Consider the following 15,600-nt stretch of genomic DNA (forward strand, 5'->3'; position numbering starts at 1 on the left):
TTTTTTTATTTTGTACAAACAAAATAAATATATTGAAAAATATAAAAACAATAAAAAATTATACTTCAGAAGTTAATTTAGTATCAAAAACGTAAAATATTTGAGTAGCCCAAGACATAGCCAAAGATTGCAGCGCCCCAGCACTGGCGAAAATTTAAATTTGCCGACGAATTCTTTCGGATAATTGACTTTCGGATAATCGACGCTCTACTGTAATTAAATTTAGTTTTATATGCATAACTTCCTTTATTTGGGAACTTTCTTATTATCTCTTGCAAGCACTTTTGAAGGTTTACTTTACATAATATATAAAGTTTGTGAGAAAGATTAAAAGAAAAGAAAACCAAACTTTTTTAATTTATAAAAAAGTTTGCTCTGAGCATTTATTTGCAGTTTGTGTAATGCAAAAATGCATATGAATATAGAAAATTAAATATATTCTTATTTTAACAAATACAGTATCTCTAAATTTCGTCTCTATTTTTGCATTTCAAAACTAAATAAATTTATCCTGGTACTTCAATATACGAACCATTGACATAGCTTTTTATTTTGAAACCTATTTAGTTAAAGCCATTATTTATATGTCAGATTAAGCTCTAAATGAAAAGATACTCTATTTGAAATTATAAAAGGAATTCCATGGCTGGAACTCGAAGGAACGTGCAGTTTACAGCACATAGATAGTATGAGATCTACATCGTGACCTTAGAACTATGGACCCAATATGGCGGCTCCACACGATGTGTTTATAGACCTTGCCAGAAATCTGCAGGCACCTCTGATTGTTTTACTGTTTCTTCACTTTCAGAAATCCCATAACTTGAAATTACACGTTCTTCAGATAGTATAGTTACTTGGTATGGTCATGGTATGGTTCTTAATAGTATAGTATAAAAAAATTGAATAATCGCTTATAGTATAAATTTAATAATCGCTTAAATATTTAATCGATTATTCAATTTTCTGTATGGATAAAGAGACTTTCTGCCCTATACATAGCGCTGTTTTGCTGTTTGTATTGATATAACACAATAACTGATTTTTGGGAAACAATGAGCACGCTGAATTCAAATCCGTTGTTTAAATTTCATTCATTACTTTATATTTACAATTTGTCATTAATTGACTATCATGATTATAATAAATTATCGTAATACGTTAAAAATGAAGGAAACACTACTTACCTTAACAAGTCCGAATAAAGATGGCGGCTTTATGTAGTAATTATATCCAATCAGGAAAGATTGACGTAATTAAAATTTGCATGAGATGGCCACTTTAAAAACAGCCGAGAAATAAATTAAACTTGTTTTTGTTTTTTAACATAAACAATTTCATAATTAAAATTAATAAAATATTTATGACAAAATACATAGAGATCTTATTAAATACTAGAATTACTATCACGTGACACTCGAATTGGTATTAAGCAAGTTTTGGCGCTTTACCGTTGACGTCAGACTAACGTCGTTTCGAAGAAAGCTTATTTTAGCAATTGAGCAGGGCCCGCTCTAGGGCGGCATTTTGGTTGTGAGTGTGACAAAATATTTATAAGTTAAATACTTAATTAATCGAAATTTATATTTGCCGATTTTTTTTCTGTGGCTAAAATTACCACGCAATTTACATTTCGTATTTACTATTTTTGCCTAAAAGCTAACAAAATATGTGCATTTCTTAATTCTGAAGAAAACAATCATAAAAGAGGGCTTTGGGCAAAAAGGAAAGCATAAGCAACAATGTTAAATTTTGTTACAAACCTTAGTGTCACCTTAAGAATACTGCCGATCATACCAATAACTGTAGCTAGTGGGGAAAGGAGTTTCTCTAAATAAAAATTAATTAAATTTACGTTCCACTACCACGCAAATCTTAATAGTTTGGCCATTTTGGCGAATGCGCATGAAACCGTCGATCAAGTAAACTTAAAAGTGTTAATAAAAAAGTTTGCAGAACTAAATGTGAGAAAAAAGTTTCTTTTGATTTTAGTACAGTAGAGCATCGATTATCCGACCCAATTGGGGACTCAGGTTGGTCGGATAACTGAAAAGTCGGATAACCGAAAAGAAGGGAAAAAATACATCATTACTATATAGTATATTAGGATATTAGTATATCCCATGTAATTAGTTTATTAGTATATCGCTATTAACCAACTTCGCGTTGAATATTCATTGATGTTTAGCCTAACAAATTTTTTTCTTTTTAAATAATAATCGTCGCTATTGTATCGTTAAAAATTATTTTTAAATTATTTTATTGCTCACGAAACAAACAACCATTCATAATTAGAAAATTAAGCCTCGTTTAAATACTGGCTCCCTTTCATGGTCGAGCATTGTTGCCAGCTAAAACACGTAAAAATACTATTAAAGTAGCCAAGACATAGTCAAATATTGTAGCGCCACATCACTAGCGGACATTTGAATTTGCCGACTAGAACGGTCGGTTAACCGATGTGACGGTTAATCGGGGGTCGGATAATCGATGCTCTACTGTATTTCTTAAAATTACAATATTTTTAGCAAAATTTTCTGGATTTTTAAAAAAATTTTACAAATAAAAAATTATAATAATTTTATTAAATAATAAAAATTAATTTTAATATACACATATCGACATTACATTACATATTAAGCATAAAGTTTTATAGTACAATGCGAAATATATTACACATACTGTATATCATATTTAAAAAATAATGATGTGTATCACTGTCCTTTAATCATATTTCTAACCATTTGTCTTACTTGTGTACCTCTAATCTTAATATTTTTCAATTGACACATATAGTTTAATACTAATTATAAAAAATTGTTTCAATAATGCTTTTACAAGTGAGTAATGAGAAACTTCATTAAACTCAGTTGCAGTTAAAAGATGCTCACTCTTACGAAAGATGACAGTAGTTGAAATTAAATTCATTGTATCATATTGTAACTTCATAATCAAATTTTTTTTCTTGATTTTATTCCTACTGGAAAGGTTCTTCTGAGAACTTTTCAGCAACAAAACATAAATTTATGACATCATCTGAGGGAATATTTAGACCACCTTAATCTTTTATAAATATTAAGCTATCCTTTGTTAAATTTGTGTTTATTTCCCCCCCAAAAAAGTTTTACGCAGGAAAAACATTTAGCAGTTTTACAATATGATTTTACAATATTTCCAGCAATACAGTAGGCCTATATTCTATTACTTTTTCAGAATAGTGTGTTAGGGTTCATATTGTGGAATATAAGAATGATCAAATTTTAAAATATTTTGCAGATTATTTCTTGTATCTTTATTATTATATAAATCTTACTTTTCTATATATTTTTAATTAGAAATGCAAAATGGAAAAATATCCGTACAGTTCAATTGATTATTAGCTTTTGGAGATGGAGAAACTCTGGCTAACAGTAGTTGAAATTAAATTAAATTAAACACTTCCTATATGCTGATTTAAACTGCAATGCTGTGGAATTGTTGTTGTTACCACAGACGTGTTATTCTATATCGTTGATTGAGTCACATTCCGACGGCCACGTGATCATGATCGAAGAATTCGTGCCGCCATGTTACCGAAGATGAATCCGCCCTGGCGCTACATGGAAATATATATTGGTTTAACGAATTCTCTCACGATGATATATTGATAAAACAAAATTAAAGCAAATGTATAGTCAAGAAATACTCCGTGTGCATTATAATCTGTTGATCTAATGAACTTCAGCAGTCAGACAACTGTTTAATTGGCGGCTTCAGTATTAAACTGATATTTAATCTGACTAGGAAAATCATGTTATAATTTCTTTAATTCCCTAAGGTATTTTCTCTGTTTAATTTAATTAAAATTAATTAAATCAGAATGAGATGCACATTTGTGTAATTGAAACATTACTCAATGGGGGAAACTACTGGTGGATCTTGATTACCAGAGATATTTAAATTTAGAACTATAACCATATACTGTATATTTGAGGCGGAGCGTTAGCGAAGCGTCTTCCGTATGGCTTACAAGATTATCTTCGTTCTCAAAATCCAATCGATCGATTTTGATAAAACTTTTCCATTTTACATTAATTAGAATGAGGAATCCAAGAATGTAATAAAAAAAGGAGGTCCATGATTTATTTTTCAGATACATTGGGATCAAAGTGACAATGTTCATGCTCCCTGCACGCCTAACGGAATTTAGGGGGGAAAACAGCATTGCACGCGTCTAGCGGATAATGGGGGCGAAAAACGAATAAAATACGAGAATGAAGCAACCAACGCCGATTGATTTGTTCTTAGACCACCTCCTCCGTAGCCACAAAAGCAAGGATCGTCTGTCTGTGGAAGCAAGTTTAAGGATCGCTTCTTTCTTTCCGGCTTTGCCTCAATTTTATCGTAATATAACAAAGTTGCGCGATGACTGGTAATATTAGTATGCTAAGTGGGGCTATCACCCTCAAATTCTCCATAGAATTCGGCTAATAAATTGGCTGAGAGTTCTCATAGCAATATCAATATACCGTATTTACTGGCATATAGGACTAGATGTGACTTTAAAGATCAAAATAATGAAAATTAGATTTATTAATACAATTCTAATTTTATTTCGTTTAATCACAAGTAAAATATCAAATGAACGTAAATGCACACATTGTCCCGCAAAATTTACTGGCTTTGGATTTTTCCTTAAAGTTGTCCCGCAAAAATTACTGACATTTTAGCCAGTAATTTTTGCGGGACAACTTTAAGGAAAAATCCTGTAAAATCGACAACATAATTTGTTCACATAAAGCGAGACAATCCGGAACCTTTTTTTGCCAATTCTTAACAGTCGAATTCACTGTCCATCGATTACACTTATGAGTTTCTCTTAATTTTGATTTCCGAATAATCATCTGTTTTCACGTGGGAATGGATTAAAACATATCGGGCTCACGTGTGATTTTGGTATTTCAAATTGGAATTCAATTCGAAAGCCTTGCTTTTACTATTGCTATTTGTCTTCGACAATATACAAGAACGATTCAAACAACCCAGATAAAATACTTATGTTTTTACAAGAGGGAAGCATCCGGTAAAGAATGCGAATGCACGGTTCACAAAAATTATCTGCAAAAAACGCAAAGAAACTTTCGCTCGCCTGTATAGGACGACCTAGGAATTTGAAGCTGTGATAAATGAAAAAACCTCGTCTTATATGCGAGTAAATACGATATGTGGTTATAATTCTTAATGAATACACTCTGGAAGTCAATATACACCAATAATCTGAGCAATGTAACTGGAAATGATATGTAACGGTACGTGGATATCAAGAGGTATGCTTGAAACAATTTTCATAATTGTTTTCTTCAAAAATTTATAACTTATTAATTTAAAATAATAACGTAAATACTAGTGTTGCAACGAATAGTATATTCGGCCTCAGGCCGAATACCGAATATTCGGCGAGGAACGTGGCCGAAAAGCCGAATATTCGGCCAAACTATTCGGCTCGATTAACGCACGTACGAAAATTGGCGCGCAAACCGCATTATCGCAATGACCCTTCTCTCTATTGGCCCGCTGTCACTACGTTTCACCAATCGCGTTAATTCTTGACAGTTCTAGCGGACAGACAAGAGCGTCATGGCAGTATGTGATAAATGATGATATCAAATGTGAATAACAATAAGCTGCCTCGACTTGTTCGATTATGTTATCAACTGAATTTCATATTTATTTTCACAATTTTTAGGCCTTCACGTGTAAATAACGGAAAAAGAACAGAGAAGGACCGTGAAAATGTGAAAATAAATATGAAATTCAGTTGATAACATAATTGAACAAGTCGAGGCAGCTTATTGCCGCGAAATTCGCGGCCGTCAATGCCAAACAATTGTTGTCATAGACTTCGGAAAGCTAAATGCTTGTAATGAAAGTCACTTAGCGTGCACGGGAGAAAACTTGGAACCGTACGGGCTACCAAGATATCTCGAATCTGTGAAATCATAACTGTGACTTAATTTGACGTCCTATCTGTCTCTTTTCTCCTTTATCACCAGGCTATGAGTCACGTAATTGTAAAATGGGAAATCTACGACGGAAAAGTGACAAATCGAAAGTATCGTGAGTACATATAATGATGTATGCATAGGCATACGTGGACTAGAGCGATAGAGGAAAGAGAAAGGAAAGAGCAAAGACGAGCGCTTAAAAAGAAGGATAGGCAGGGTCAGACCCTCAGATGTGTGACGATTCTCGAACGAATAGGTGTGTACGTGTGCTGATCCTTGTAATTATAAATTGTGAATACATGTGACTAATATTATTTTCTTTTTTTATTTTATGCATGTTATAAGTTATAAACAAATATAAACAAAGAACACTAACCCGATAACATTAAATCTAAATACCAAAATGATTAATTTACTGTGGTTTTGTTATTTCTTACTCCTGTTTTTTAGGTATTCGGTATTCGGCCGAATAGTGATTAAATTAAATATTCGGTATTCGGCCGAATAGCGAAAAATAGGCCGAATAGGCCGAATACCGAATAGTAACCGAATATTCGTTACATCACTAGTAAATACCAACATGAAAAAGTAAATATCCATTATTGTATAATTATAAATACTCATTATATAACTCTATATATATATATATATATATATAACAATCATTAATGGACAATTAGGAGAAAGTGGTGCAAGATGGTGCCATGGGGTAAGACGGGAACGTCTGTTTATTCGTGGTTAACGTGCTTTCATCTAGCTGTTATTTGGGGAACTAAGTGTCAGTCTCAAAAGGGATCACAGGACGAGAGAACGTCCGAATCTCTCTCTTTGTTTGGAAGTAAGACAGTTTTCCATATTTTAGCAATACTTCATCTAATTTTACGCCTGCTAAAAAGTTTTTCAAAGTAAGTATCATTGTGAACTTTTACATTACCTTTTAGATGAAGATATTATGGTATTCGAAGTAACCTTTAAGACCGTAATTGTTTAGTTTTGAAATAAAATTGACCCGTGTTTGCAGTCAGTATGAAAAGTGCACATTGGGGCAAGTTGGGGTATCCCATCTTGACTCCACCATCTTGCCCAAGGTTGGCCATGAATTCTGCTGCTGGCTAGAGGCACTGCAATATAGTGTAGCGAACTAGTTTTAAATTCGTTGTTATTGATAATTTTATATCACTTTTTTCGAATAGGCTATATAAAATAATAATTTTAAAAATGATCTTTTTATAGAAATGAAATATTCCACTTTCAAATCATATCTAACTGTAATAAATTTATACAGTATATACTGTATTATTTATATATTATGTTTCGAGAGGAGAATATGAACGTTTTAAAATATATATTTAGAATATTGAAACTTTATACGTATGCTTTATTTTTATAGAGTCGCATATTTTTAATTTTTTATGCGATTTCTACATTGTTTTTGCCTAGAGAATATTCTCTATTTAAATAAATCGAAATATAATCTCGTACAAATTATATACTTCGTTTTGGTCTAAAAAAATAAATTTTACATATGTAAATATTTTTAAAAATTATAAAGAAATTATAAATTATCCGATTTTTGACGCGTCATCTCAAAAAACGATAGAAGAATTTAAAAACTGTTAGAAAGTTGTGGTGTATGTGACCTTTGTCTTTGTGATCGTCGCGCCCTCCCCTCTGCTATGTGTGGGGTCTGTGGAGTTATGTTCGTCAAGGGAGTTGTACTCTGGCCCAGGTTAGTTCAGTTTGGAATGTGTGCTGTGGTCTAACGGACATCGCTTTCTAGTTCTCTACACTTTCTTTGTGTTACCTTCGACATTACCCTTCATCATATCCAAACCCTNTTTGTGTTATCTTCGACATTACCCTTCATAATATCCAAACCCTGACAAAAACAAAATTGAATCACAATTTATTTATTTAAAATAAACAATTATTACAGATTTTAATTTATTAAATTCCTATTATTACACGTGTTACTTAAGAAAGAATTTAGAAAATATTTTAAAAATTAAGAAAATTTGGGGCGTGCTAATTTTCGATATCGATGAGACCGCGTGTGCAAACATTATTTAAAAATCTCGTTTTATTTTATTTATGAAAACATTTTTTAAATTTAAATACTATCTTAACCAGAAATAAAATGTGAGATAACAATCGAAATAAAAATTTTTTTCACCAAAAAAAAATATCGTCTGTTTGCACCACCCAAACGGTTGGATGCAAGGTGGCATTTTCATTTTGTGGTTTAAACGATTTGTAAAGCTTTCATGAGCCTCAAAAGAAAGGCCCGTCCTTTTGCTGTTAGATAGACATTCTACGCACACAAAAAACATTGAGCTCATTGAATATGCTCGAGACCATGGCGTTATATTATTGTTTCCCTCTTCACTGCACACATCGCTTGCAACCATTGGATGGTGGCTTTCATGAAGCCTTTGAGTACCTATTATGACCAAGAGCTGACTGAATGGCTACGTTGCAACCGAGGACGGGTAGTAAGCGTATTCCAGATAGCGGAACTCTTTGGAAATGCTTTACTTAGAGCTGCAACAATGTCCACAGCCATAAATGGCTTCAAAAAGACGGGAATATGGCCAATGAATACAGAAGTATTTTTGAAGGCAGACTGTTTGTCGTCTCTGCAGCATTTATTGCTGCAGAGACGATAGACAGGCCCCTTCAGCAGCAGGACACACCGGGATGCTCATTTTGGGACAACCAAAACCATGAAGACGTAGGTATGCCTAATCTGGGTGCAAAAACGGTCAACGATTACACCACTACAAGTAGGCCTCTCATTCAGTTTTTACTCAAGTCTCCTCCATAGAAATAATGCCAATTCCACGTGTTGGAACCAAGAAAAAATTCGAAAATAGCAGAAGAGGGAAAACAGCAATCCTAACAGATACATCAGACAAGCAGCAGGTGATGGAACAACAAAAATAATCAACAGCAGTTTCGGCATCCCCAGGAAAACGGTCTTTGTTTACCGAAAGAAATTCCACAAAATCAAAAGTTACAGGCATCAGCAAGGGTAGGCATAACAAGAAACAAAAGACAAATGACACAGAATGCCTCTATTGTGAAGGGTTATACTCTGTATCTACAGAGAGTTGGGCTAAATGTAGCCGTAGTGATAAATGGTCGCACTGTTCTTGTGCCAATATTGAAGAAAACGACAGTTTAATCATTAACCATTTTAATTTATCCTTCTTGTATATAAAAATAATATCCCCATCTTGCCCCAAGGGTGGGGCAAGATGGTGATATTACATGTAATTTTAAAATATTAAATTTTCTTGTTTTTAGAAACGTTTTTCAAAACTTAAATTTTGTATTATATATTATCAAATGCTGTAGTTGCTGAGAATAAAAAAAAAAAAACTTATCGTTCTCATCAATGTGGTTATCATCTTATGACTTTTCAAACCTTAACGTTCTCATCTTGCCCCACCTTCCCCTATATGAAACAGTCAGACATTCTTCAAAAAAGTCATTATTTTATTTACAGATTACAGATTTACAGATCTGTAAAATTTGTGATATTCTGAAGTTTTTCTGCATATTTTTGTTGGATTATATTATATTACTGTAACATTGACATTGCTCTATTAATAATATTACTTGAAATCATTTGCTAATGATAAATGCTTTCAAATGTCGTGAGTTGAAGTTAATTATCAGGAAATGATATTAAATGAAAATAAATTACAAGTTATCTGCCATCATTTACGTTTTGCAAGAGGCTCATTAACTAGTGAAAATGGCTTGAATTGTCTGGTTTCTGGGTCTTCCTCTCCTTTCCAAGATAGTCCTAGTTCACGGGTGAGAGTTCCTCAGGCGGCACCGGGAGGTTGACTTCCGGTGATGGGAAGATGTGGATCTGAGAAAGGGAGAAGATAGACACGAGACACATATTCACAATAATCGGTCCGATACAAATTTTCTGGAGGAGAAGCATTCGCGTTTTGAAATTTGGAGTTTTTATTATTTTCTGTCTCCGATTGGCCGTTCAGATTGGTCTCTTTTCCTTGCTTTCTAAGCGGTTGGTCACTCGTTGCTTACAAATAAGTGTAACGAGAGCTTTACTTAGATCACTGGAGAAGTCAAAGTCTACGTTTAATTAAATCCCATCCGGGGATGGCTGATCTTAGGACTTACATTCTTCTATTGTTTACACGTTCGTGACGCGCCTTTCATAAAAAATAAATAAAACAAAAGAAGCATTTCTAGCTTCTTTTTCTTTTTTTAAAAAATATTTTAAAACGCAAATTTTAGTGAGGGTTCGGACCTGTCCAGAGCCTCACATCTGTATTGGAAATCAGGATAAAAAGATTAAATACTGACTGCTTATAAGTTCATGGGCCCCTTGCCTAATATAGAGATAAAGCTAAATAAGCAAACCAATGACATAATCCGTTTCATTTCAAACGAGCTATGTTATTGGTTTGCTTATCCAACTGCATTAAAGCCACCAAGCGATGTGCCACGCCCAATGTATCTCGTTATTAGCGCCATCTGCTGAATTTTTCTATCAAAATTTAAAGTTCTAGAATTTATACGTTTATCGAGAAGAAAAATTCAAATTAATTTTGATCGGTTAGATTTTAAAAATAAAATAATAATAAATGTCTTTGTAGACATAACTAAAATTAATTAATTTAAATAGCCATACATTTATTTTGACCTGATAATTTATTCATTATTTTCGTATTTTCACTCTATTTCCTATTCACTAATTGTAATTATATTGTCGAAATGAATATTCGGGATTAATTAAAAATAATACACATTTTAAAATTATTAATTTAAAGTTATTAATTTAAAAAAAAAACATAAAAATATCGATTATTGTTATAAATAAAATTAATTGTAAATAGTATAAAACTGATATGATATTAATAAATTTAAATGTGTTAAATTTAAAAAATAAATAAACAGCATTTAGTGGAAATGAATTGCTAATCTACCGCCATCTGTTGAGAGAAAAATCTACTAAATTGTACCATAGTTTTCTAAGTTTTTCTTTGTATGATTATCGGAATATTTAACGTTAATCTTATATTTATTATATTTAAAAAATTGTTTGTTGTATTGCTCAGTCTGTAAAGTGAATGCTCATAGTCACTTAAATGATTTACTTTTCTCTTAATGTAACATCATGGCACCTAGAAGGGAATTAACCGTTGAAACAAGGAAAGGGCGGTGAAACTCCTTAAGGGTAGCAATTGAAATGTTGCAAAAGATATGGGTTATTTACAGTCAGTCATTTAAAATTTGGTGCAAGTATAAACAAACCGGAAATATTATAAAAGGGAAAACATAGTGGTCAGTCCGAAAGTCATCAGATTGTCAGGATAGGAAACTAAAAGTAATATATGTCGAAAATAGTAAATGTAATCATACAACAAAGGAGATGAATAAGAAATGGAATGAAGCTGGTGTTAGCATCTGTGACAGAACAGTGAGAAAGCGCGTGAAGGAAATGGGATTTTCATATACAAAAGCAAAGGAAAACCAGCGCTGACACTGAAATATATAACTTATATAAGGTTAGAATGAGCTAAAGCAAAGCCATCGTGGACTGTAGAAAACGGGATGAAACTTATATACAGTACAGTGACGAGTCACGAATTTTCATTGATATAATCATAAAAGTGATTGAGATATGTAACATTACACCCTCGATCATGGGTGTAATGTTACATATCTGTATCACAATGTTGTGCAGCTTTAATTAATTCTACACTGTATTCTATAATCTAATTGTGAAAAAATAGAAAAAAATTAAGTAATTACAAGAAATTTATTGATGTAAGCTAATTATTTGCTTCCAAGCTTTGACCCCCTTGGAAAATTTTCTGAGGATGCTCATGACCATAGCACTTTACTGCAATTGTACAGAATTCGATGCAATGGTGCAATGATATTTTAATGATAAGATAATCACTTGATTATCTGATTCTTATTAAGATTATGATACTGGTCTATGTGAAATCTTTAAGTTCCAACCAAGAATCTTGAAGGCTGATATCATTTTATAAAGACGACATATTACATTTATTTAAGACTTTATTTTAATAATGAAATCATCAAAATTCATAGAAATTTATGAAATTTTAGACTAATTTCATAGACTTACTGCGATTAATACAGTGCACCGTTTCATCTAAGTAAACAATTTCTTTGAGATATTGTAGTTTATGACAGAAAATTGTTATAAAAACTAACTTTAAAACACAGGCCTACATTTATGTGTCCTACCTAATATGAATTTAACAAGTTAAAATATTTTTTACTATTAAATAAATACTGCAAATTTAAAGTAATCTTTAGCTGTTATATTACAAATTTTATTATCAATATTATTTTTTAAAATAATATTGATAATCAATTGTATTAAATAATATTAATCCGTCTAACGCAGTTTTCGGAAGAAAAATTAAGTTGAAACATAATGGCTGCCTTTATTTTAAAGTTATAAAATATGAAAAACTCCAACAATGAGTTGCTTAACTTTCCCGGCAAACTTTAAAACTGCATGTATGGCGCCATCGGTTATTATATTTTATTTAAAATAACGTTTTATATTTTTAATTATTATAAAATGGCAAAAGCTTGATTTTGAGGGTAGGGATGGGCTTTATAAAAAATTGTAAATGCTAATAAGAAGTAAAATCGTCACTAAATCCGACCCTACTGGAGATACGACACACGACTCCCTTTGTCTCCCCATCCCATAGATCTTAAACCACCAAAATTTAATAACATCAATTCCCCTAATACACAAACCTCCATGCAAAATTTCAGAAATTTTCGATAAAAGGCAAAGAACTTATTAAGCTTCAAAGAGAGTGAAGAAAATCGCGTCCTACCACACACTAACATCATACATACAGAAAAAAACCCGATTTAAAAAAAATTATTTCTAGACGTTTCAAAGTGCCGAGTAAAAAAAAATGCAAAAATCTTGGGGGATCATTTTTTGACCGATTGCCATACTTTCCCTCTGTTATATATAACAGAGCCGGAAAAGTAAAACTCACAAAATTATCAAAAAAATATTTTTCTATTTATATATTTAAGGACTTCTACATAAATCAATTTATACATTTTTAATAATGTAATTATATGTTACATATTTTTATGATAATACATATATTATGATACATATCTTTCTATGATTTATGGCACTGCATTCTATGATATTCTATAATACATCTATACATTATTGTAATTATTGTCACATGCTTTCATAAAATGCAATATTATTAATAAATTTGCGAATTCTACTCTAATATTTACGTTTTATAAGCATAAGCATCGTATAAAATTTATTCTTATTATGATTATCCAAAATACTTTGAAATGATCTTCTTAAATCCTCCTCCTCCATAACCTCTGAATCCTCCTCCACCACCCCTTCCGTAACTTCTGAAACCACCGTATCTGCCTCCTCCTCCTCCTCCTCCCCTTCTAAATCCTCCACCGTATCCTCCTCTTCCTCCATAAAATCCTCCTCCTCCGTAACCGGTTCCATCAATGGAAACGATTATTAATGATAATATTAAAAATATTACCTGAAAATAAATTGGAAAATCATTATAACAAAAGAAAAATTATGAATATTCAGTCAGAAAGTCTCTTCTTAGAAAATAGACTAAGCTTATATCCGATCAATTTTAATTTGGAATCTCTAAATAAAATTTTAAGAGTATATTTAGAGATTCAAAATGCACGTTAAAGTATAAAGACTCCATACTTTGCCTCAATTTTTCTTTAGAAAGAGAAAGCTTTTTAAAAAATAATATAATTAAAAAATAAAGTGACAACTTAAATTTTTAAATAAATATTTTAAAAAATAGACTAATGCAGTTTTGTTAATTGTATAAATATTTTATTAGAAAAAGTTTGAATCAACTTAAAATGGGATGTAGTTCTATGACCTAGTTTCTTTTTATAGAATACCATAAAACAGTAGGTTATATAACATAGTAAACATAGTTTTTGAATATTTTTATATTTAAAAAAATAATTTTTAAGATTTAATTATTAATGATTGAGTTTATATATAAATAAACACACATATAGGCCTATACAAAAAATTAATGTTATTATTAATTGTATGAGGCTTTCTTGTAAAAAAATCCAATATAAGTACGTAATTAATAACAATTTTCATATAAAAAATACTATAATCAGAGTATTGTTTAGGTTTTCCATTATAAAAATCCAGTTTTTAATGGAATATATCATGTAGGTAATGAAATACGAAATTCCTATGATTTCCATTCCAGATTATAAGGCAGAGTGACGGGCATTCAATAGAGTAATTGTGTGAATAAATTAATGTGATAGAAATGACAATAATTTCAGCATTAATAACCGAAACATCTACTTAGCGGTTCTTACAATCAGTTATTTGAGACAATTTTGGAAATATTCCAAAATTTGCGCATTGAAACAAAATGGCTATGTGTGGTAGGTGATTCATAAATCACATTGATAAATGCATTATTTAACGATCTAAAACACCGAAAATATAAAAAATAAACCACGCATTATATAAATTTATATAAAAATATTTATGGATGAGAAGTTGAACGAATTATTTTAATTTCTAATGATCCTATTTGAAAATTATTCTTCGAATCTTCGTGTCCGCGGATTCCTCCAGCTTATCCAGTTAAAACTGTTCAAAAATATCGTTGATGAACGTTGTTTCTAAGTAATTTTCAATTGGATTTTGTGGAAAAAAATCAACATCAATGATCAGATTTTGTAAATTTTAGAACTGAAAGAGCGAAAGAAATAGAAATAGCAAATCTTATGTTGCCTTCTTTGCTTTTATAAAGTTACTTTTAAAGTTTAAAAAAAGATTAAACAATAAATAACAATCCCACTGAACTAATACAATTATAATAGTATTTTAAAAGAATAATTAGTAATTAACAAACCAATAAAAATTAAAAAATTAAACGAAAAGATGCTTAAAAAAGTAAATTTTTATTCAAAAAATAATAAATAATACTTACAAGATACTTGTGCATAGTTAAATCTTAGATACTGAAGCTTTGCTAATATAATAGCATATGACGTTTCATACAAATATATATATATATATATATACCTATATAGGTTAGTGACGACCTCATGGAAATAGGACAGGATCATCTATTTTGACTTGAACTTTAACCCGATTTTCCTTACTTTATGCTACTAATTTTATTATATATATGTCTTGAATTAATAGTTTGCAAAATTAATTTTAAAAGCGTAAAACATTTTATAAAAAATTACTTTATTTTGTATTTATGAAGTGTGTAATGTAGGATAAAGCATACCAGATATAAAATTGGCTTTTTTAATGGTTTTATTAAATTTTATTAAATAAATTGTAAAGAAAATAATTTAAAATATAAATTACAGTTCATATAAATCATTCTTATAATTTGTTTAGTTTCATGAAAGTAATTTTAAAATGATATTCAAAGAAGAAAACTAAAATTAAATATATAATTAATACGTTTATCCAGTTATATTAAACCTATTTAAATTATAGAATTAAAATATATAATAATTTAAATTAAATTTTTATATGTAAAACTGATTTATAAAT

At 30.7% G+C, this 15,600-nt stretch overlaps 1 protein-coding gene across 2 annotated transcripts in view; it reads right to left on the reverse strand.

Annotated features, from left to right (window-relative positions):
- The window catches only part of LOC111625403 (synaptogenesis protein syg-2-like), a 71,240-nt gene extending 70,002 nt beyond the window's left edge, over positions 1-1,238 (reverse strand). For both annotated transcript variants that reach the window (XM_023368538.1, XM_023368536.1), the window contains exon 1: positions 1,188-1,238. The gene's annotated coding sequence lies outside the window, so the exon portion shown is untranslated. The remainder of the gene's footprint in view (positions 1-1,187) is intronic.
- Positions 1,239-15,600: the final 14,362 nt, after the last annotated feature.

This window comes from Centruroides sculpturatus, unplaced genomic scaffold (genome assembly GCF_000671375.1).
Source record: "Centruroides sculpturatus isolate CEXI.00-Female unplaced genomic scaffold, Cexi_2.0 scaffold253, whole genome shotgun sequence".
In the NCBI taxonomy this organism is placed as follows: Eukaryota; Metazoa; Arthropoda; class Arachnida; order Scorpiones; family Buthidae; genus Centruroides; species Centruroides sculpturatus.